This window comes from Carcharodon carcharias, chromosome 16, assembly GCF_017639515.1.
Source record: "Carcharodon carcharias isolate sCarCar2 chromosome 16, sCarCar2.pri, whole genome shotgun sequence".
Lineage (NCBI taxonomy): Eukaryota > Metazoa > Chordata > Chondrichthyes > Lamniformes > Lamnidae > Carcharodon > Carcharodon carcharias.
The window spans coordinates 38,470,718-38,493,985 of record NC_054482.1 but is presented as its reverse complement, the minus strand read 5'-3'; positions in this window follow the sequence as shown (position 1 = coordinate 38,493,985).

The window sequence follows — 23,268 nt, the reverse complement described above, 5'->3', positions numbered from 1 at the left end:
CAAGACAGAGTGAACGTGGACAGAAAGAGTGAATGAGGGCAGGCAGAGTGAACAGGGGCAGACAGAGTGAATGCGGCCAGACAGAGTGATTGGGGGCAGACAGAGTGAATGGGGACAGAAAGAGTGAACGGGAACATGAAAGAGTGAACGGGGACAGAAAGAGTAAAAGAGGGCAGGCAGAGTGACCGGGGACAGACAGAGTGAATGAGGACAGACAGAGTAACCCGGGACCGACAGAGTGAACAGGGGCAGACAGAGTGAATGGGGAAAGAGAGAGTGTCCGGGGACCGACAGAATGAACGGGGACAGACAGAGTGACCGGGGACAGACAGAGTGACCGGGGACTGACAAAGTGAACGGGGACAGACAGAGGGAATGGGGACAGACAGAATGAATTGGGGCAGACAGAGTGAACATGGACAGACAGATTGAACGGTGGCAGACAGAGTGAATGGGGACAGACAGAGTGAACAGGGGCAAACAGAGTGAATGGGGGCAGACAAAGTCAACAGGGGCAGACAGAGTGAATGGGGCAAGATAGATTGAATGCCGACAGACAGAGTGAACGCGGGCAGTACTGAGTGAATGAGGAAAGACAGAGTGAATGGGGGCAGCCAGAGTGAACCGGGGCAGACAGAGTGAACGGGGACAAGACAGAGTGAACGTGGACAGACAGAATGAACGGGGACAAGACAGGGAGAACAGGCACAGACAGATTGAAATGGGGTCAAGGTAGAGTGAATGGGGACAGACAGAATGAACAGGTGCAGACAGAGTGAATGGGGGCAGAAAGAGTGAACGGGGACAAGACAGAGTGAACGGGGACAGACAGAATAAATGGGGACAGACAGAGTGAACAGGGACAAGACAGAGTGAACGGCGACAAGAATGAGTGACTGGGGACAAGACAGAGTGAACGGGGACAGACAGATTGAACCGGGGGCAAGACAGACTGAACGGGGACAGACAGAGTGAACGGAGACAGACAGAGTGAATGGGGACAGACAGAATGAATAAGGGCAGACAGAGTGAATGGGGACAGAAAGACTGAACAGGGGCAAACAGAGTGAAAGGAGGCAGACAGAGTGAACGGGAGCAGACAAAGTGAACAGCTGCAGGCAGAGTGAACGGGGGAAGACAGAATGAACGGGGACAGACAAACTGAACAGGTGCAGACAGAGTGAATGGGGGCAAGATAGAGTGAATGAGGACAGACAGAGTGAATGAGGGCAGGCAGAGTGAAAGGGGACAGAAAGAGTGAACGTGGACAGACCGAGTGAACGGGGACAGACAGTGTGAACGGGGACAGACAGAGTGAACGGGGGCAAGATAGAATGAACGGGGACAGACAGACTGAACGGTGGCTGACAGATTGAATGGGGGCAGACAGAGTGACCGGGGACAAACTGAGTGAAATGGGGGCAGACAGAGTGAACAGGGGCAGACAGAGTGAATGCGGCCAGACAGAGTGATTGGGGGCAGACAGAGTGAATGGGGGCAGACAGAGTGAACGGGAACATGAAAGAGTGAACGGGGACAGAAAGAGTGAACGTGGACAGACAGAGTGACCGGGGACAGACAGAGTGAATGAGGGCAGACAGAGTAACCTGGGACCGACAGAGTGGACAGGGGCAGACAGAGTGACCGGGGACAGACAGAGTGAACGGGGACAGACAGAGTGACCGGGAACCGACAAAGTGAACGGGTCAGACAGAGTGAACGGGTCAGACAAAGTCTACAGGGGCAGATATATGAATGGGGGCAAGATAGAGTGAACGTGGACAGACAGAGTGAATGGGGACATACATAGGGAACGGGGGCTGGCAGAGTTACCGGGGATAGACAGTGTGAACGGGGACAGACAGAGTGAACCGGGGGAAAGATAGAGTGAATGGGGACAGATAGAGTGAATGGGGGCAGGCTGAGTGAACAGGGACAGACAGAGTGAACAGGGACAGACAGAGTGAACGGGCACTGACAGAGTGACCGGGGACAGACAAAGTGACTGGGGACCGTCAGAGTGAATGGGGAGAGACAGAGTGAACGGGGACAAGACAGAGTGAACAGGGCAGACAGAGCAAAGAGGGGCAGACAGAGTGAATGGGGACATACATAGGGAATGGGGGCAGGCAGAGTTACCGGGGATAAACAGTGTGAACGGGGACAGACATAGTGAACGGGGACAGACAGAGTGACCGGGGACAGAAAGAGTGAATGAGGGCAGGCAGAGCGAACGGGTACAGACAGAGTGAACGGGGACAGACAGAGTGACCGGGGACAGACAGAGTGAACAGGGGCAGACAGAGTGAATGCGGCCAGACAGAGTGATTGGGGGCAGACAGAGTAAATGGGGACAGAGTGAACGAGAACATGAAAGAGTGAACGGGGACAGATAGAGTGAATGGGGGCAAGACAGAGTGAACGGCGGCAAGATAGATTGAACATGGGCAGACAGAGTGAACAGGGACTGAAAGTGTGAATGGCGACAAACAGAGTGAATGGGGGCAGACAGAGTGAATGGGGACAGACAGAGTGAACAGGAACAAGACAGAGTGAACGGGGACAGAAAGAGTGAATGGAGACAGACAGAGTGAATGGGGAAAGACAGATTGAACGGAAACAAGACATAGTGAACGGGGACAGAAAGAGTGAATGAGGGCAGACAGAGTGAACGGGGACAGACAGAGTGAACAGGGGCAGACAGAGTGATTGCGGCCAGACAGAGTGATTGGGGGCAGACAGAGTGAACGGGAACATGAAAGAATGAACGGGGACAGAAAGAGTGAATGAGGGCAGGCAGAGTGAACGGGGATAGAAAGAGTGAACGTGGACAGACAGAGTGACCGGGGACAGACAGAGTGAACGAGGACAGATAGAGTAACCTGGGACTGACAGAGTGGACAGGGGCAGACAGTGTGACCGGGGACAAGACAGAGTGAACGTGGACAACAGAATGAACGGGGACCAGACAGAGAGAACAGGGACAGACAGATTGAAATGGGGTCAAGATAGAGTGAACGGGGACAGACAGAGTGAACGGGGACAGACATAGTGAACAGGTGCAGACAGAGTGAATGGGGGAAGACAGAGTGAACGGGGACAGACAGAGTGAACAGGGACAAGACAGATTGAACCAGGGGCAAGACAGACTGAACGGGGACAGACAGAGTGAACGGAGACAGACAGAGTGAATGGGGACAGACAGAATGAATAAGGGCAGACAGAGTGAATGGGGACAGAAAGACTGAACAGGGGCAAACAGAGTGAAAGGGGGCAGACAGAGTGAATGCGGCCAGACAAAGTGATTGGGGGCAGACAGAGTGACCGGGTGCAGACAGAGTGAAAGAGGACAGACTGAGTAAATGGGGGCAGACAGAGTGAACAGGGGCAGACAGAGTGAATGCGGCCAGACAGAGTGATTGGGGGCAGACAGAGTGAATGGCGACAGACAGAGTGAATGGGAACATGAAAGAGTGAACGGGGATAGAAAGAGTGAACGTGGACAGACGGAGTAACCTGGGACAGACAGAGTGGACAGGGGCAGACAGAGTGACCGGGGACAGACAGAGTGAACGGGCACTGACAGAGTGACTGGGGGCAGACAGAGTGACTGGGGACCGACAAAGTGAATGGGGAGAGACAGAGTGAACGGGGACAAGACAGAGTGAACGGGGCAGACAGAGCAAAGAGGGGCAGACAGAGTGAATGGGGACATACATAGAGAATGGGGGCAGGCAGAGTTACCGGGGATAAACAGTGTGAACGGGGACAGACAGAGTGAACGGGGACAGACAGAGTGAATGGGGAAAGACAGATTGAACGGGAACAAGACAGAGTGACCGGGGACAGACAGAGTGAACGAGGACAGACAGAGTAACCTGGGACCGACAGAGTGGACAGGGGCAGAGAGAGTGAACGGGGACAGACAGAGTGACCGGGAACCGGCAAAGTGAACGGGGACAGACAGAGTGAACGGGGGCAGAAAGAGTGAATGGGGACAAGACAGAGTGAACGGGGGCAGGCAGAGTTACCGGGGATAGACAGTGTGAACGGGGACAGACAGATTGAACCGGGGGAAAGATAGAGTGAATGGGGACAGACAGAGTGAATGGGGGCAGGCTGAGTGAACAGGGACAGACAGAGTGAACAGGCACTGACAGAGTGAACGGGGACAGACAGAGTGACTGGGGTCCGTCAGAGTGAACGGGGACAGACAGATTGACTGGGGACCGACAAAGTGAACGGGGAGAGACAGAGTGAACGGGGACAAGACAGAGTGAACGGGGCAGACAGAGCAAACAGGGGCAGACAGAGTGAATGGGGACATACATAGGGAATGGGGGCAGGCAGAGTTACCGGGGATAAACAGTGTGAACGGGGACAGACAGAGTGAATGAGGACAAGACAGAGTGAACGGGGACAGAAAGAGTGAATGAGGACAGACGGAGTGAACGGGGACAGAAAGAGTGAATGAGGGCAGGCAGAGCGAATGGGTACAGACAGAGTGAACGGGGACAGACAGAGTGACCGGGGACAGACAGAGTGAACAGGGGCAGACAGAGTGAATGCGGCCAGACAGAGTGATTGGGGGCAGACAGAGTAAATGGGGACAGAGTGAAAGGGAACATGAAAGAGTGAACGGGGACAGAAAGAGTGAACGGGGACAGACAAAGTGAACGGGGACAGAAAGATTTAATGAGGACAGACAGGGTGAACGGGTGCAGACAGAGTGAACGGGCGCAGATAGAGTGAATGGGGGCAAGACAGAGTGAACGGCGGCAAGATAGATTGAACATGGGCAAACAGAGTGAACAGGGACTGAAAGTGTGAACAGCGACAGACAGAGTGAATGGGGACAGACAGAGTGAACGGGAACAAGACAGAGTGAACGGGGACAGAAAGAGTGAATGGAGACAGACAGAGTGAATGGGGAAAGACAGATTGAACGGAAACAAGACATAGTGAACGGGGACAGAAAGAGTGAATGAGGGCAGACGGAGTGAACGGGGAGAGACATAGTGAACGGGGACAGACAGAGTGACCGGGGACAGACAGAGTGAACAGGGGCAGACAGAGTGATTGCGGCCAGACAGAGTGATTGGGGGCAGACAGAGTGAATGGGGACAGACAGAGTGAACGGGAACATGAAATCGTGAACGGGGAAAGAAAGAGTGAAAGAGGGCAGGCAGAGTGAACGGGGATAGAAAGAGTGAACGTGGACAGACAGAGTGACCGGGGACAGACAGAGTGAACGAGGACAGATAGAGTAACCTGGGACCGACAGAGTGGACAGGGGCAGACAGAGTGACTGGGGACAAGACAGAGTGAACGTGGACAGACAGAATGAACGGGGACAAGACAGAGAGAACAGGGACAGACAGATTGAAATGGGGTCAAGATAGAGTGAACGGGGACAGACAGAGTGAACGGGGACAGACATAGTGAACAGGTGCAGACAGAGTGAAAGGGGGCAGACAGAGTGAACGGGGACAAGACAGAGTGAAAGGGGACAGACAGAGTGAACGGGGACAGAAAGAGTGAACGTGGACAGCCAGAGTGAACGGGGAGAGACAGAGTGACCGGGGACAGACAGAGAGAACGGGAACAAGACAGAGTGAACGGGGACAGAAAGAGTGAATGGAGACAGACAGAGTGAATGGGGAAAGACAGATTGAACGGGAACAAGACAGAGTGAATGAGGACAGACGGAGTGAACGGGGACAGAAAGAGTGAATGAGGGCAGGCAGAGCGAATGGGTACAGAAAGAGTGAACGGGGACAGACAGAGTGACCGGGGACAGACAGAGTGAATAGGGGCAGACAGAGTGAATGGGGCCAGACAAAGTGATTGGGGGCAGACAGAGTAAATGGGGACAGAGTGAATGAGGACAGACAGAGTGACCGGGGACAGACAGAGTGAATAGGGGCAGACAGAGTGAATGCGGCCAGACAAAGTGAATGGGGACAGACAGAGTGAACGGGAACATGAAAGAGTGAACGGGGACAGAAGGAGTGAATGAGGGCAGGCAGAGTGAAGGGGACAGACAGAGTTAACGGGAACATGAAAGAGTGAACGGGGACAGAAAGAGTGAATGAGGGCAGGCAGAGTGAAGGGGACAGAAAGAGTGAACATGGACAGACAGAGTGACCGGGGACAGACAGAGTGAACGGGGACAGAAAGATTTAATGAGGACAGACAGGGTGAACGGGTGCAGACAGAGTGAACGGGCGCAGATAGAGTGAATGGGGGCAAGACAGAGTGAACGGCGGCAAGATAGATTGAACGTGGGCAGACAGAGTGAACAGGGACTGAAAGTGTGAACGGCGACAGACAGAGTGAATGGGGGCAGACAGAGTGAATGGGGACAGACAGAGTGAACGGGAACAAGACAGAGTGAACGGGGACAGACAGATTGAACCGGGGGAAAGATAGAGTGAATGGGGACAGACAGAGTGAATGGGGGCAGGCTGAGTGAACAGGGACAGACAGAGTGAACAGGGACAGACAGAGTGACCGGGGACAGACAGAGTGAATAGGGGCAGACAGAGTGAATGCGGCCAGACAAAGTGATTGGGGGCAGACAGAGTAAATGGGGACAGAGTGAATGAGGACAGACAGAGTGAACGGGGACAGACAGAGTGAACAGGGGCAGACAGAGTGAATGCGGCCAGACAAAGTGAATGGGGACAGACAGATTGAACGGGAACATGAAAGAGTGAACGGGGACAGAAAGAGTGAATGAGGGCAGGCAGAGTGAAGGGGACAGACAGAGTTAACGGGAACATGAAAGAGTGAACGGGGACAGAAAGAGTGAATGAGGGCAGGCAGAGTGAAGGGGACAGAAAGAGTGAACATGGACAGACAGAGTGACCGGGGACAGACAGAGTGAACGGGGACAGAAAGATTTAATGAGGACAGACAGGGTGAACGGGTGCAGACAGAGTGAACGGGCGCAGCTAGAGTGAATGGGGGCAAGACAGAGTGAACGGCGGCAAGATAGATTGAACATGGGCAGACAGAGTGAACAGGGACTGAAAGTGTGAACGGCGACAGACAGAGTGAATGGGGGCAGACAGAGTGAATGGGGACAGACAGAGTGAACGGGAACAAGACAGAGTGAACGGGGACAGACAGATTGAACCGGGGGAAAGATAGAGTGAATGGGGACAGACAGAGTGAATGGGGGCAGGCTGAGTGAACAGGGGCAGGCAGAGTGAACAGGGACAGACAGAGTATACGGGCACTGACAGAGTGACCGGGGACAGACAGAGTGACTGGGGACCGTCAGAGTGAATGGGGACAGACAGGTTGACTGGGGACCGACAAAGTGAACGGGGAGAGACAGAGTGAACGTGGCAGACAGAGCAAAGAGGGGCAGGCAGAGTGAATGGGGACATACATAGGGAATGGGGGCAGGCAGAGTTACCGGGAATAAACAGTGTGAATGGGGCCAGACAGAGTGAACGGGGACAGAAAGAGTGAACGTGGACAGACAGAGTGAACGGGTACAGACAGAGTGACCGGGGACAGACAGAGTGAACGGGAACAAGACAGAGTGAACGGGGACAGAAAGAGTGAATGGAGACAGACAGAGTGAATGGGGAAAGACAGATTGAACGGGAACAAGACAGAGTGAACGGGGACAGAAAGAGTGAATGAGGACAGACGGAGTGAACGGGGACAGACAGAGTGACCGGGGACAGACAGAGTGAACAGGGGCAGACAGAGTGAATGCGGCCAGACAGAGTGATTGGGGGCAGACAGAGTAAATGGGGACAGAGTGAACGGGAACATGAAAGAGTGAACGGGGACAGAAAGAGTGAATGAGGGCAGGCAGAGTGAACGCGGACAGAAAGAGTGAACGTGGACAGACAGAGTGACCGGGGTCAGACGGAGTGAACGGGGACAGAGCGAGTGAATGTGGGCAGACAGAGTGACCGGGGACAGACAGAGTGAACAGGGGCAGACAGAGTAACCTGGGACCGACAGAGTGAACAGGGGCAGACAGAGTGACCGGGGACAGACAGAGTGAACAGGGGCAGACAGAGTGAATGCGGCCAGACAGAGTGATTGGGGGCAGACAGAGTAAATGGGGACAGAGTGAACGGGAACATGAAAGAGTGAACATGGACAGACAGCGTGACCGGGGTCAGACAGAGTGAACGGGGACAGAAAGATTTAATGAGGACAGACAGGGTGAACGGGTGCAGACAGAGTGAACGGGCGCAGATAGAGTGAATGGGGGCAAGACAGAGTGAACAGGGACTGAAAGTGTGAACGGCGACAGACAGAGTGAATGGGGGCAGACAGAGTGAATGGGGGCAAGATAGAGTGAATGGGGAAAGACAGAGTGAATGGGGACAGACAGAGTGAACGGGAACAAGACAGAGTGAACGGGGACAGAAAGAGTGAATGGAGACAGACAGAGTGAATGGGGAAGACAGATTGAACGGAAACAAGACATAGTGAACGGGGACAGACAGAGTGAATGAGGGCAGACGGAGTGAACGGGGAGAGAAAGAGTGAATGAGGGCAGACGGAGTGAACGGGGACAGACATAGTGAACGGGGACAGACAGAGTGACCGGGGACAGACAGAGTGAACAGGGGCAGACAGAGTGATTGCGGCCAGACAGAGTGATTGGGGGCAGACAGAGTGAATGGGGACAGACAGAGTGATTGCGGCCAGACAGAGTGATTGGGGGCAGACAGAGTGAATGGGGACAGACAGAGTGAACGGGAACATGAAAGAGTGAACGGGGAAAGAAAGAGTGAACGTGGACAGACAGAGTGACCGGGGACAGACAGAGTGAACGGGGACAGACAGAGTGACCGGGAACCGACAAAGTGAATGGAGACAGACAGAGTGAATGGGGAAAGACAGATTGAACGGGAACAAGACATAGTGAACGGGGACAGAGTGAATGAGGGCAGACAGAGTGAATGGGGACATACATAGGGAACGGGGGCTGGCAGAGTTACCGGGGATAGACAGTGTGAACGCGGACAGACAGATTGAACCGGGGGAAAGATAGAGTGAATGGGGACAGACAGAGTGAATGGGGGCAGGCTGAGTGAATGGGGACAGACAGAGTGAACAGGGACACACAGAGTGACCGGGCACTGACAGTGTGAACGGGGGCAGACAGTGTGAATGGGGGCAGGCAGAGTGAACGGGGACAGACAGAGTGAAAGGGTACAGACAGACTGAACAGGGGCAAACAGAGTGAACGGGTGCAGACAGAGTGAACGGGTGCAGACAGAGTGAACGGGGGCAGACAAAGTCAACAGCGGGAGGCAGAGTGAATAGTGCAAGATAGATTGAACGGGAACAGACAGATTTAATGAGGACAGACAGAGTGAACAGGTGCAGACAGAGTGAACGGGGGCAGACAGAGTGAACAGGGACAGAAAGTGTGAACGGCGACAGAAAGAGTGAATGGGGACAGACAGATTGAATGGGGACAGACAGAGTGAACGGGAACAAGACAGAGTGAACGGGGACAGAATGAGTGAATGGAGACAGACAGAGTGAATGGGGAAAGACAGAGTGAACGGGAACAAGACATAGTGAACGGGGACAGAAAGAGTGAATGAGGGCAGACGGAGTGAACGGGCAGAGAAAGAGTGAATGAGGGCAGGCAGAGTGAACGGGGACAGACAGAGTGAACGGGGACAGACAGAGTGAACGGGGACAGACAGAGTGAATGGGGCCAGACAGAGTGAATGGGGGCAGACAGAGTGAACGGGGACAGACAGAGTGAACGGGGACAGACAGAGTGAACGGGGACAGACAAATTGAATGGGGCCAGACAGAGTGAATGGGGGCAGACAGAGTGAATGGGGACAGACTGAGTGACCGGGGACATGAAAGAGTGACCGGGGACAGACAGAGTGAACAGGGGCAGACAGAGTGGATGGGGACAGACAGAGTGACCGGGGACAGACAGAGTGACCGGGGACAGACAGATTTAGTGAGGACAGACAGTGTGAATGGGTGCAGACAGAGTGAACGGGGACAGACAGAGTGACCGGGGACAGACAGATTTAGTGAGGACAGACAGTGTGAATGGGAGCAAGACAGAGTGAACGGTGGCAAGATAGATTGAACATGGGCAGACAGAGTGAAAAGGGACAGAAAGTGTGAACGGCGACAGACAGAGTGAATGGGGGCAGACAAAGTGAATGGGGCAGACAGAGTGAACGGGAACAAGACAGAGTGAAGGGGGACAGAAAGAGTGAATGGAGACAGACAGAGTGAATGAGGAAAGACAGATTGAAAGGGAACAAGACAGAGTGAACGAGGACAGAAAGAGTGAATGGGGAAAGACAGAGTGAATGGGGACAGAGAGAGCGAATGGGGGCAGACAGAGTGAACGGGAACAAGACAGAGTGAACGGGGACAGAAAGAGGGAATGGGGCCAGACAGAGTGAATGGGGGCAGACAGAGTGAATGGGGACAGAGAGAGTGAACGGGAACAGGACACATTGAACGGGGACAGAAAGAGTGAATGAGGGCAGACAGAGTGAACGGGGACAGAAAGAGTGAATGAAGGCAGGCAGAATGAACGGGACAGACAGAGTGAACAGGGACAGACAGAGTGTCTGGGGACCGTCAGAGTGAACAGGGGCCGACAGAGTGAATGGTGCCAGACTGAGTGTTTGGCGACAGACAGAATGAATGGGGGCAGACCGAGTGAATGGGGACAGACAGAGTGAATGGGAACAAGAGAGAGTGAACGGGGACAGAAAGAGTGAATGGGGACAGACAGACCGAATGGGGGCAGAAAGAGTGAATGAGGGCAGACGGAGTGAACGGGGACAGAAAGAGTGAATGAGGGCAGACAGAGTGAACGGGGACAGACAGAGTGAAGGGGACAGACAGAGTGAACGGGAACATGAAAGAGTGAACGGGGACAGAAAGAGTGAATGAGGGCAGGCAGAGTGAACGAGGACAGAAAGAATGAACGTGGACAGACAGAGTGACTGGGGACAGACAGGGTGAACACGGGACAGACAGAGTGAATGGGGACGGACAGAGTGAACGGGGACAGACATAGTGAACAGGTGCAGACAGAGTGAATGGGGGCAGACAAAGTGAACGGGGACAGACAGAGGGAATGGGGACAGACAGAGCAAACAGGGGCAGACAGAGTGAACGGGGACATACATAGGGAATGGGGGCAGGCAGAGTTACCGGGGACAGACAGAGTGAATGGGGGCAGGCAGAGTGAACAGGGACAGACAGAGTGAACGGGCGCTGACAGAGTGACCGGGGACAGACAGAGTGACCGGGGACCGTCAGAGTGAACGGGGACAGAGAGATTGAAAGGTGGCAGACAGAGTGAACGGGGACAGACAGAGTGAACGGGGACAGACAGTGTGAATGGGGACAGATTGAGTGAACAGGGACTGACAGATTGAAACGGAGGCAAGATAGAGTGAACGGGGGCAAACAGAGTGAACGGGGACAGACAGAGTGAATGGGGACAGACAGAGTGAAAGGGTACAGACAGGCTGAACAGGGGCAAACAGAGTGAACGGGTGCAGACAGAGTGAACGCGGGCAGACAAAGTCAACAGCGGGAGGCAGAGTGAATGGTGCAAGATAGATTGAACGGGAACAGACAGATTTAATGAGGACAGATAGAGTGAACAGGTGCAGACAGAGTGAACGGGGGCAGGTAGAGTGAATGGGGGCAAGACAGAGTGAACGGTGGTAAGATAGGTTGAACGTGGGCAGACAGAGTGAACAGGGACAGAAAGTGTGAACGGCGACAGACAGAGTGAATGGGGGCAGAGAGAGTGAATGAGGACAGACAGTGTGAATGGGGGCAGAGAGAGTGAATGGGGGCAGACAGAGTGAATGGAGACAGACAAAGTGAATGGGGAAAGACAGATTTAACTGGAACAAGACAGAGTGAACGGGGACAGAAAGAGTGAATGAGGACAGAGGGAGTGAACGGGGACAGAAAGATTGAATGAGGGCAGGCAGAGTGAATGGGGACAGTCAGAGTGACCGGGGACAGACAGATTGAACAGGGGCAGACAGATTGAATGCGGCCAGACAGAGTGATTGGGGGCAGACAGAGTGAATGGGGACAGACAGAGAGAACGGGGGCAGATACAGTGAATGGGGGCAAGACAGAGTGAACGGTGGCAAGATAGATTGAACATGGGCAGACAGAGTGAACAGGGACTGAAAGTGTGAACGGCGACAGACAGAGTGAATGGGGGCAGACAAAGTGAATGGGTGCAGACAGAGTGAACGGGGGCAGATACAGTGAATGGGGGCAAGACAGAGTGAACGGTGGCAAGTTAGATTGAACATGGGCAGACAGAGTGAACAGGGACAGAAAGTGTGAACGGCGACAGACAGAGTGAATGGGGACAGACAGAGTGAACGTTAACAAGACAGAGTGAACGGGGACAGAAAGAGTGAAGGAGGGCAGACGGAGTGAACGTGGACAGAAAGAGTGAATGAGGGCAGGCAGAGTGACCGGGGAGAGACAGAGTGAACAGGGGCAGACAGAGTGAATGCGGCCAGACAGAGTGAACAGGGGCAGACAGAGTGAATGGGGAAAGAGAGAGTGTCCGGGGACCGACAGAGTGAACGGGGACAGACAGAGTGACCGGGGACAGACAGAGTGACCGGGGACAGACAGAGTGAACGGGGACAGACAGAGTGACCCGGGACTGACAAAGTGAACGGGGACAGACAGAGGCAACGGGGACAGACAGAGTGAATTGGGGCAGACAGAGTGAACGGGGGCAGACAGAGTGAACGGGGACAGACAGAGTGAATGGGGACAGACAGACTGAACTGGGGCAAACAGAGTGAATGGGGGCAGACAAAGTCAACAGGGGCAGACAGAGTGAATGGGGCAAGATAGATTGAATGTCGACAGACAGAGTGAACGCGAGCAGTACTGAGTGAATGAGGACAGACAGAGTGAATAAGGGCAGACAGAGTGAATGGGTGTAGACAGAGTGAACGGGGACAGACAGAGTGAAAGGGTACAGACAGACTGAACAGGGGCAAACAGAGTGAACGGGGGCAGACAGAGTGAACGCGGGCAGACAAAGTCAACAGCGGGAGGCAGAGTGAATGGTGCAAGATAGATTGAACGGGAACAGACAGATTTAATGAGGACAGACAGAGTGAATAGGTGCAGACAGAGTGAACGGGGGCAGGTAGAGTGAATGGGGGCAAGACAGAGTGAACGGTGGCAAGATAGGTTGAACGTGGGCAGACAGAGTGAACAGGGACAGAAAGTGTGAACGGCGACAGAAAGAGTGAATGGGGGCAGAGAGAGTGAATGGGGACAGACAGAGTGAACGGGAACAAGACAGAGTGAACGGGGACAGAATGAGTGAATGGAGACAGACAGAGTGAATGGGGAAAGACAGTTTTAACGGGAACAAGACAGAGTGAACGGGGACAGAAAGAGTGAATGAGGACAGAGGGAGTGAACGGGGACAGAAAGAGTGAATGAGGGCAGACAGATTGAACGGGGACAGACAGATTGAACAGGGGCAGACAGATTGAATGCGGCCAGACAGAGTGATTGGGGGCAGACAGAGTGAATGGGGACAGACAGAGTGAACGGGAACATGAAAGAGTGAACGGGGACAGAAAGCGTGATCGTGGACAGACAGAGTGACCGGGGACAGACAAAGTGAACGGGGACAGACAGATTTAATGAGGACAGACAGGGTGAACGGGTGCAGACAGAGTGAACGGGGGCAGATAGAGTGAATGGGGGCAAGACAGAGTGAACGGTGGCAAGATAGATTGAACATGGGCAGACAGAGTGAACAGGGACAGAAAGTGTGAACGGCGACAGACAGAGTGAATGGGGGCAGACAGAGTGAATGGGGACAGACAGAGTGAATGGGGGCAGACAGAGTGAATGGGGACAGACAGAGTGAACGTTAACAAGACAGAGTGAACGGGGACAGAAAGAGTGAAGGAGGGCAGACGGAGTGAACGGGGACAGAAAGAGTGAATGAGGGCAGACAGAGTGAACGGGGACAGACAGAGTGAATGGGGACAGAAAGAGTGAACGGGAACATGAAAGAGTGAACGGGGACAGACAGAGTGAACGAGGGCAGGCAGAGTAACCCGGGAACGACAGAGTGAACAGGGGCAGACAGAGTGAATGGGGAAAGAGAGAGTGTCCGGGGACCGACAGAGTGAACGGGGACAGACAGAGTGAACGGGGACAGACAGAGTGAATTGGGGCAGGCAGAGTGAACATGGACAGACAGATTGAACGGTGGCAGACAGAGTGAACGGGGACAGACAGAGTGAACGGGGACAGACAGAGTGACCGGGGACTGACAAAGTGAACGGGGACAGACAGAGTGAACGGGGACAGACAGAGTGACCGGGGACTGACAAAGTGAACGGGGACAGACAGAGTGAATGGAGACTGACAGAGTGAATGGGGACAGACAGAGTGAACAGGGGTAAACAGAGTGAATGGGGGCAGACAAAGTCAACAGGGGCAGACAGAGTGAATGGGGCAAGATAGATTGAATGCCGACAGACAGAGTGAACGCGGGCAGTACTGAGTGAATGAGGACAGACAGAGTGAATGGGGGCAGCCAGAGTGAACGGGGGCAGACAGAGTGAACGGGGACAAGACAGAGTGAACGGGGACAGACAGAATGAACGGGGACAAGACAGAGAGAACAGGGACAGACAGATTGAAATGGGGTCAAGATAGAGTGAACGGGGACGGACAGAGTGAACGGGGACAGACATAGTGAACAGGTGCAGACAGAGTGAATGGGGGCAGACAGAGTGAACGGGGACAAGACAGAGTGAACGGGGACAGACAGAATAAATGGGGACAGACAGAGTGAACAGGGACAAGACAGAGTGAACGGCAACAAGAATGAGTGACCGGGGACAAGACAGAGTGAACGGGGACAGACAGATTGAACCAGGGGCAAGACAGACTGAACGGGGACAGACAGAGTGAACGGAGACAGACAGAGTGAATGGGGACAGACAGAATCAATAAGGGCAGACAGAGTGAATGGAGACAGAAAGACTGAACAGGGGCAAACAGAGTGAAAGGAGGCAGACAGAGTGAACGGGAGCAGACAAAGTGAAAAGCTGCAGGCAGAGTGAACGGGGGAAGACAGAATGAACGGGGGCAGACAAAGTGAACAGGGGCAGACAGAGTGTCTGGGGACCATCAGAGCGAACAGGGGCAGACAGAGTGAATGGTGCCAGACTGTGTGTTTGGCGACAAACAGAATGAATGGGGGCAGACAGAGTGAATGGGGACAGAAGAGTGAACGGGAACAAGACAGAGTGAACGGGGATAGAAAGAGTGAATGGGGACAGACAGAGTGAATGGGGACAAGACAGAGTAAACGGGGACAGAAAGAGAGAATGAGGGCAGACGGAGTGAACGGGGACAGAAAGAGTGAATGGGGACAGACAGAGTGACCGGGGAGAGACAGAGTGAACAGGGGCAGAAAGACTGAATGGGGCCAGACAGAGTGATTTGGGGCAGACAGAGTAAAGGGACTGACAGAGTGAACGGGAACATGAAAGAGTGAACGGGGACAGAAAGAGTGAATGAGGGCAGACAGAGTGAACGGGGACAGAAAGAGTGAACGTGGACAGACAGAGTGACCGGGGACAGACAGGGTGAACAGGGGACAGACAGAGTAACCTGGGACCGACAGAGTGAACAGGGTCAGACAGAGTGAATGGGGACAGAGAGAGTGACCGGGGACCGACAGAGTGAACGAGGGCAGACAGTGTGACCGGGGACCGACAGAGTGAACGGGGACAGAGAGAGTGTCCGGGGACCGACAGAGTGAACGGGGACAGTCAGAGTGACCGGGGACAGACAGAGTGACCGGGGACCGACAAAGTGAACGGGGACAAGACAGAGTGAACAGGGGCAGACAGATTGAATGCGGCCAGACAGAGTGATTGGGGGCAGACAGAGTGAATGGGGACAGACAGAGTGAACGGGAACATGAAAGAGTGAACGGGGACAGAAAGCGTGATCGTGGACAGACAGAGTGACCGGGGACAGACAAAGTGAACGGGGACAGACAGATTTAATGAGGACAGACAGGGTGAACGGGTGCAGACAGAGTGAACGGGGGCAGATAGAGTGAATGGGGGCAAGACAGAGTGAACGGTGGCAAGATAGATTGAACATGGGCAGACAGAGTGAACAGGGACAGAAAGTGTGAACGGCGACAGACAGAGTGAATGGGGGCAGACAGAGTGAATGGGGACAGACAGAGTGAATGGGGGCAGACAGAGTGAATGGGGACAGACAGAGTGAACGTTAACAAGACAGAGTGAACGGGGACAGAAAGAGTGAAGGAGGGCAGACGGAGTGAACGGGGACAGAAAGAGTGAATGAGGGCAGACAGAGTGAACGGGGACAGACAGAGTGAATGGGGACAGAAAGAGTGAACGGGAACATGAAAGAGTGAACGGGGACAGACAGAGTGAACGAGGGCAGGCAGAGTAACCCGGGAACGACAGAGTGAACAGGGGCAGACAGAGTGAATGGGGAAAGAGAGAGTGTCCGGGGACCGACAGAGTGAACGGGGACAGACAGAGTGAACGGGGACAGACAGAGTGAATTGGGGCAGGCAGAGTGAACATGGACAGACAGATTGAACGGTGGCAGACAGAGTGAACGGGGACAGACAGAGTGAACGGGGACAGACAGAGTGACCGGGGACTGACAAAGTGAACGGGGACAGACAGAGTGAACGGGGACAGACAGAGTGACCGGGGACTGACAAAGTGAACGGGGACAGACAGAGTGAATGGAGACTGACAGAGTGAATGGGGACAGACAGAGTGAACAGGGGTAAACAGAGTGAATGGGGGCAGACAAAGTCAACAGGGGCAGACAGAGTGAATGGGGCAAGATAGATTGAATGCCGACAGACAGAGTGAACGCGGGCAGTACTGAGTGAATGAGGACAGACAGAGTGAATGGGGGCAGCCAGAGTGAACGGGGGCAGACAGAGTGAACGGGGACAAGACAGAGTGAACGGGGACAGACAGAATGAACGGGGACAAGACAGAGAGAACAGGGACAGACAGATTGAAATGGGGTCAAGATAGAGTGAACGGGGACGGACAGAGTGAACGGGGACAGACATAGTGAACAGGTGCAGACAGAGTGAATGGGGGCAGACAGAGTGAACGGGGACAAGACAGAGTGAACGGGGACAGACAGAATAAATGGGGACAGACAGAGTGAACAGGGACAAGACAGAGTGAACGGCAACAAGAATGAGTGACCGGGGACAAGACAGAGTGAACGGGGACAGACAGATTGAACCAGGGGCAAGACAGACTGAACGGGGACAGACAGAGTGAACGGAGACAGACAGAGTGAATGGGGACAGACAGAATCAATAAGGGCAGACAGAGTGAATGGAGACAGAAAGACTGAACAGGGGCAAACAGAGTGAAAGGAGGCAGACAGAGTGAACGGGAGCAGACAAAGTGAAAAGCTGCAGGCAGAGTGAACGGGGGAAGACAGAATGAACGGGGGCAGACAAAGTGAACAGGGGCAGACAGAGTGTCTGGGGACCATCAGAGCGAACAGGGGCAGACAGAGTGAATGGTGCCAGACTGTGTGTTTGGCGACAAACAGAATGAATGGGGGCAGACAGAGTGAATGGGGACAGAAGAGTGAACGGGAACAAGACAGAGTGAACGGGGATAGAAAGAGTGAATGGGGACAGACAGAGTGAATGGGGACAAGACAGAGTAAACGGGGACAGAAAGAGAGAATGAGGGCAGACGGAGTGAACGGGGACAGAAAGAGTGAATGGGGACAGACAGAGTGACCGGGGAGAGACAGAGTGAACAGGGGCAGAAAGACTGAATGGGGCCAGACAGAGTGATTTGGGGCAGACAGAGTAAAGGGACTGACAGAGTGAACGGGAACATGAAAGAGTGAACGGGGACAGAAAGAGTGAATGAGGGCAGACAGAGTGAACGGGGACAGAAAGAGTGAACGTGGACAGACAGAGTGACCGGGGACAGACAGGGTGAACAGGGGACAGACAGAGTAACCTGGGACCGACAGAGTGAACAGGGTCAGACAGAGTGAATGGGGACAGAGAGAGTGACCGGGGACCGACAGAGTGAACGAGGGCAGACAGTGTGACCGGGGACCGACAGAGTGAACGGGGACAGAGAGAGTGTCCGGGGACCGACAGAGTGAACGGGGACAGTCAGAGTGACCGGGGACAGACAGAGTGACCGGGGACCGACAAAGTGAACGGGGACAAGACAGAGTGAACGGGGGCAGACAGAGTGAACGGGGCAGACAGAGTGAATGGGGACATACATAGGGAATGGGGGCAGGCAGAGTTACCGGGGATAGACAGAGTGAACGGGTCAGACAGAGTGAACGGGGACAGACAGAGTGAACAGGGACAGACAGAGTGAACGGTGGCAAGATAGGTTGAACGTGGGCAGACAGAGTGAACAGGGACAGAAAGTGTGAACGGCGACAGAAAGAGTGAATGGGTGCAGAGAGAGTGAATGGGGACAGACAGAGTGAACGGGAACAAGACAGAGTGAACGGGGACAGAATGAGTGAATGAGGGCAGGCAGAGTGACCGAGGACAGACAGAGTGAACGAGGACAGACAGAGTGACCGGGGACTGACAAAGTGAAAGGGGACAGACAGAGTGACCGGGGACAGACAGAGTGAACGGGGACAGACAGAGTGACCGGGGACTGACAAAGTGAACGGGGACAGACGGAGGGAACGGGGACAGACAGATTGAATGGGGAAAGACAGATTGAATGGGAACAAGACAGATTAAACGGGGACAGAAAGAGAGAATGAGGGCAGACGGAGTGAACGGGGACAGAAAGAGTGAATGAGGGCAGGCAGTGTGACCGGGGAGAGACAGAGTGAAAAGGGGCAGAAAGACTGAATGGGGCCAGACAGAGTGATTTGGGGCAGACAGAGTGAAGGGGACAGACAGAGTGAACGGGAACAGGAAAAAGTGAACGGGGATAGAAAGAGTGAACGTGGACAGACAGAGTGAACAGGGGACAGACAGAGTAAGCTGGGACCGACAGAGTGAACAGGGGCAGACAGAGTCAATGGGGACAGAGAGAGTGATCGGGGACCGACAGAGTGAACGGCGACAGACAGAGTGACCGGGGACAGACAGAGTGAACGGGGACAGACAGAGTGAACGGGGGCAGACAGAGTGAATGGGGAGAGACAGAGTGAACGGGGGCAGATAGAGTGAACGAGGACAGACAGAGTAACCCGGGACCGACAGAGTGAACAGGGGCAGACAGAGTGAATGGGGAAAGAGAGAGTGTCCGGGGACCGACAGAGTGAAAGGGGACAGACAGAGTGAACGGGGACAGACAGAGTGACCGGGGACTAACAAAGTGAACGGGGACAGACAGAGGGTACGGGGACAGACGGAGTGAACGGGAACAAGACACATTGAACGGGGACAGAAAGAGTGAATGAGGGCAGACAGAGTGAACGGGGACAGAAAGAGTGAATGAAGGCAGGCAGAATAAACGGGGACAGACAGAGTGAACGGGGACAGACAGAGTGTGTGGGGACCGTCAGAGTGAACAGATGCAGTCAGAGTGAATTGGGCCAGACTGAGTGTTTGGCGACAGACAGAATGAATGGGAGCAGACAGAGTGAATGGGGACAGACAGAGTGAACGGGAACAAGACAGAGTGAACGGGGACAGAAAGGGTGAATGGGGACAGACAGAGTGAATGGGGACAGACAGAGCGAATGGGGGCAGACAGAGTGAATGGGAAAATACAGATTGAATGGGAACAAGACAGATTAAACGGGGACAGAAAGAGAATGAGGGCAGACGGAGTGAACGGGGACAGAAAGAGTGAATGAGGGCAGACGGAGTGAACGGGGAGAGACAGAGTGAAAAGGGGCAGAAAGACTGAATGAGGGCAGACGGAGTGAACGGGGACAGAAAGATTGAATGGGGACAGACAGAGTGACCGGGGAGAGACAGAGTGAAAAGGGGCAGAAAGATTGAATGGGGCCAGACAGAGTGATTTGGGGCAGACAGAGTGAAGGGGACAGACAGAGTGAACGGGAACATGAAAGAGTGAACGGGGACAGACAGGGTGAACAGGGGACAGACAGAGTAAGCTGGGACTGACAGAGTGAACAGGGGCAGACAGAGTCAATGGGGACAGAGAGAGTGAACGGGGACAGAGAGAGTGTCCGGGGACCGACAGAGTGAACGGGGACAGACAGAGTGACCAGGGACAGACAGAGTGAACGGGGACAGACAGAGTGAACGGGGGCAAGATAGAGTGAACGGGGACAGACAGAGTGACCGGGGGCAGACAGAGTGAATGGGGAGAGACAGAGTGAACGGGGGCAGACAGAGTGAACGAGAACAGACAGAGTAACCCGGGACCGACAGAGTGAACAGGGGCAGACAGAGTGAATGGGGAAAGAGAGAGTGTCCGGGGACCGACAGAGTGAAAGGGGACAGACAGAGTGGCCGGGGACAGACAGAGTGACTGGGGAGAGACAGAGTGAACGGGGACAGACAGAGTGACCGGGGACAGAGAGAGTGAACGGGAACAAGACACATTGAACGGGGACAGAAAGAGTGAATGAGGGCAGACAGAGTGAATGGGGACAGAAAGAGTGAATGAAGGCAGGCAGAATGAACGGGGACAGACAGAGTGAACGGGGACAGACAGAGTGTCTGGGGACCGTCAGAGTGAACAGGTGCAGTCAGAGTGAATTGGGCCAGACTGAGTGTTTGACGACAGACAGAATGAATGGGGGCAGACAGAGTGAATGGGGACAGACAGAGTGAACGGGAACAAGACAGAGTGAACGGGGACAGAAAGAGTGAATGGGGACAGACAGAGTGAATGGGGACAGACAGAGCGAATGGGGGCAGACAGAGTGAATGGGGAAAGACAGATTGAATGGGAACAAGACAGATTAAACGGGGACAGAAAGAGAGAATGAGGGCAGAAGGAGTGAACGGGGACAGAAAGACTGAATGGGGACAGACAGAGTGACCGGGGAGAGACAGAGTGAAAAGGGGCAGAAAGACTGAATGGGGCCAGACAGAGTGATTTGGGGCAGACAGAGTGAAGGGGACAGACAGAGTGAACGGGAACATGAAAGAGTGAACGGGGACAGAAAGAGTGAACGTGGACAGACAGAGTGACCGGGGACAGACAGGGTGCACAGGGGACATACAGAGGAAGCTGGGACCGACAGAGTGAACAGGGGCAGACAGAGTCAATGGGGACAGAGAGAGTGATTGGGGACCGACAGAGTGAACGGGGACCGACAGAGTGACCGGGGACCGACAGAGTGAATGGGGGCAAGATAGAGTGAACGGGGACAGACAGAGTGAACAGGGACAGACAGAGTGAACGGGGACAGAAAGAGTGAATGGGGGCAGTCTGAGTGAATGGGGACAGTCAGAGTGACCGGGGACAGACAGAGTGAACAGGGGCAGACAGAGTGAATGCGGCCAGACAGAGCGATTGGGGGCAGACAGAGTGAATGGGGACATACAGAGTGAACGGGAACATGAAAGAGTGAACGGGGACAGAAAGAGTGAATGAGGGCAGGCAGAGTGAACGGGGACAGAAAGAGTGAACGTGGACAGACAGAGTAACCTGGGACCGACAGTGTGAACAGGGGCAGACAGAGTGACCGGGGACAGACAGAGTGAATGGGGACCGGGAGAGTGACCGTGGACCGACAGAGTGAACGGGGACCAACAGAGTGAACGGGGACAGACAGAGTGTCCGGGGACCGACAGAGTGAACGGGGACAGAAAGAGTGACCGCGGACAGACAGAGTGACCGGGGACCGACAAAGTGAACGGAGACAGACAGAGTGAACGGGGACAGACAGAGTGAACAGGGGACAGACAGTGTAACCTGGGACTGACAGAGTGAACAGGGGCAGACAGAGTGAATGGGGACAGAGAGAGTGACCGGAGACAGACATAGTGAACGGGGACAGAAAGAGTGACCGGGGACCAACAAAGTGAAAGGGGACAGACAGAGGGAACAGGGGCAGACAGATTGAACGGGGACAGACAGATTGAACCGGGGGAAAGATAGAGTGATTGGGGACAGACAGAGTGAATGGGTGCAGGCAGAGTGAATGGGTGCAGACAGAGTGAACAGGGACAGACAGAGTGAACAGGCACTGACAGAGTGACCGGGGACAGACAGATTGACTGGGGACCGACAAAGTGAACGGGAGAGACAGAGTGAACGGGGACAAGTCAGAGTGAACGGGGGCAGACAGAGCAAACAGGGGCAGACAGAGTGACTGGGGACATACATAGGGAATGGGGGCAGGCAGAGTTACCGGGGATAAACAGTGTGAACGGGGACAGACAGAGTGAACGGGGACAGACAGAGTGAATGGGAGCAGGCAGAGTGAACGTGGACAGACAGATTGAACGGTGGCAGACAGAGTGAACGGGGACAGACAGAGTGAATGGGAGCAGGCAGAGTGAACGTGGACAGACAGATTGAACGGTGGCAGACAGAGTGAACGGGGACAGACAGAGTGAACGGGGACAGACAGATTGAATGGGGACAGACAGACTGAACAGGGGCAAACAGATTGAACGGGGGCAGCCAAAGTCACCAGGGGCAGACAGAGTGAATGGGGTAAGATAGATTGAAAGGCGACAGAGAGAGTGAATGCGGGCAGTAGTGAGTGAATGAGGACCGACAGAGTGAATGGGGGCAGACAGAGTGAACGGGGACAAGAACGAGTGAACAGGGGCAGACAGAGTGAATGGGGGCAAGATAGAGTGAACGTGGGCAGTACTGAGTGAATGAGGACAGACAGAGTAAATGGGGGCAGACAGAGTGAACAGGGACAGACAGACTGTACGGGGACAGACAGAGTGAACGGGGACAAGACAGAGTGAACGGGGACAGACAGAGTGAATGGGGACAAGAAAGAGTGAACGGGGACAAGTCAGAGTGAACGGGGACAGACAGATTGAACCGGGGGCAAGACAGAGTGATCGGGGACAGACAGAGTGAACGGGGACAGACAGAGTGAATGGGGACGGACAGAATGAACAGGGGCAAACAGAGTGAAAGGGGGCAGACAGAGAGAACGGGAGAAGACAAAGTGAAAAGCTGCAGACAGAGTGAACGGGAGAAGACAGAGTGAACGGGGGCAGACAGAGTGAACAGGGGCAGACAGAGTGAATGGGGACGG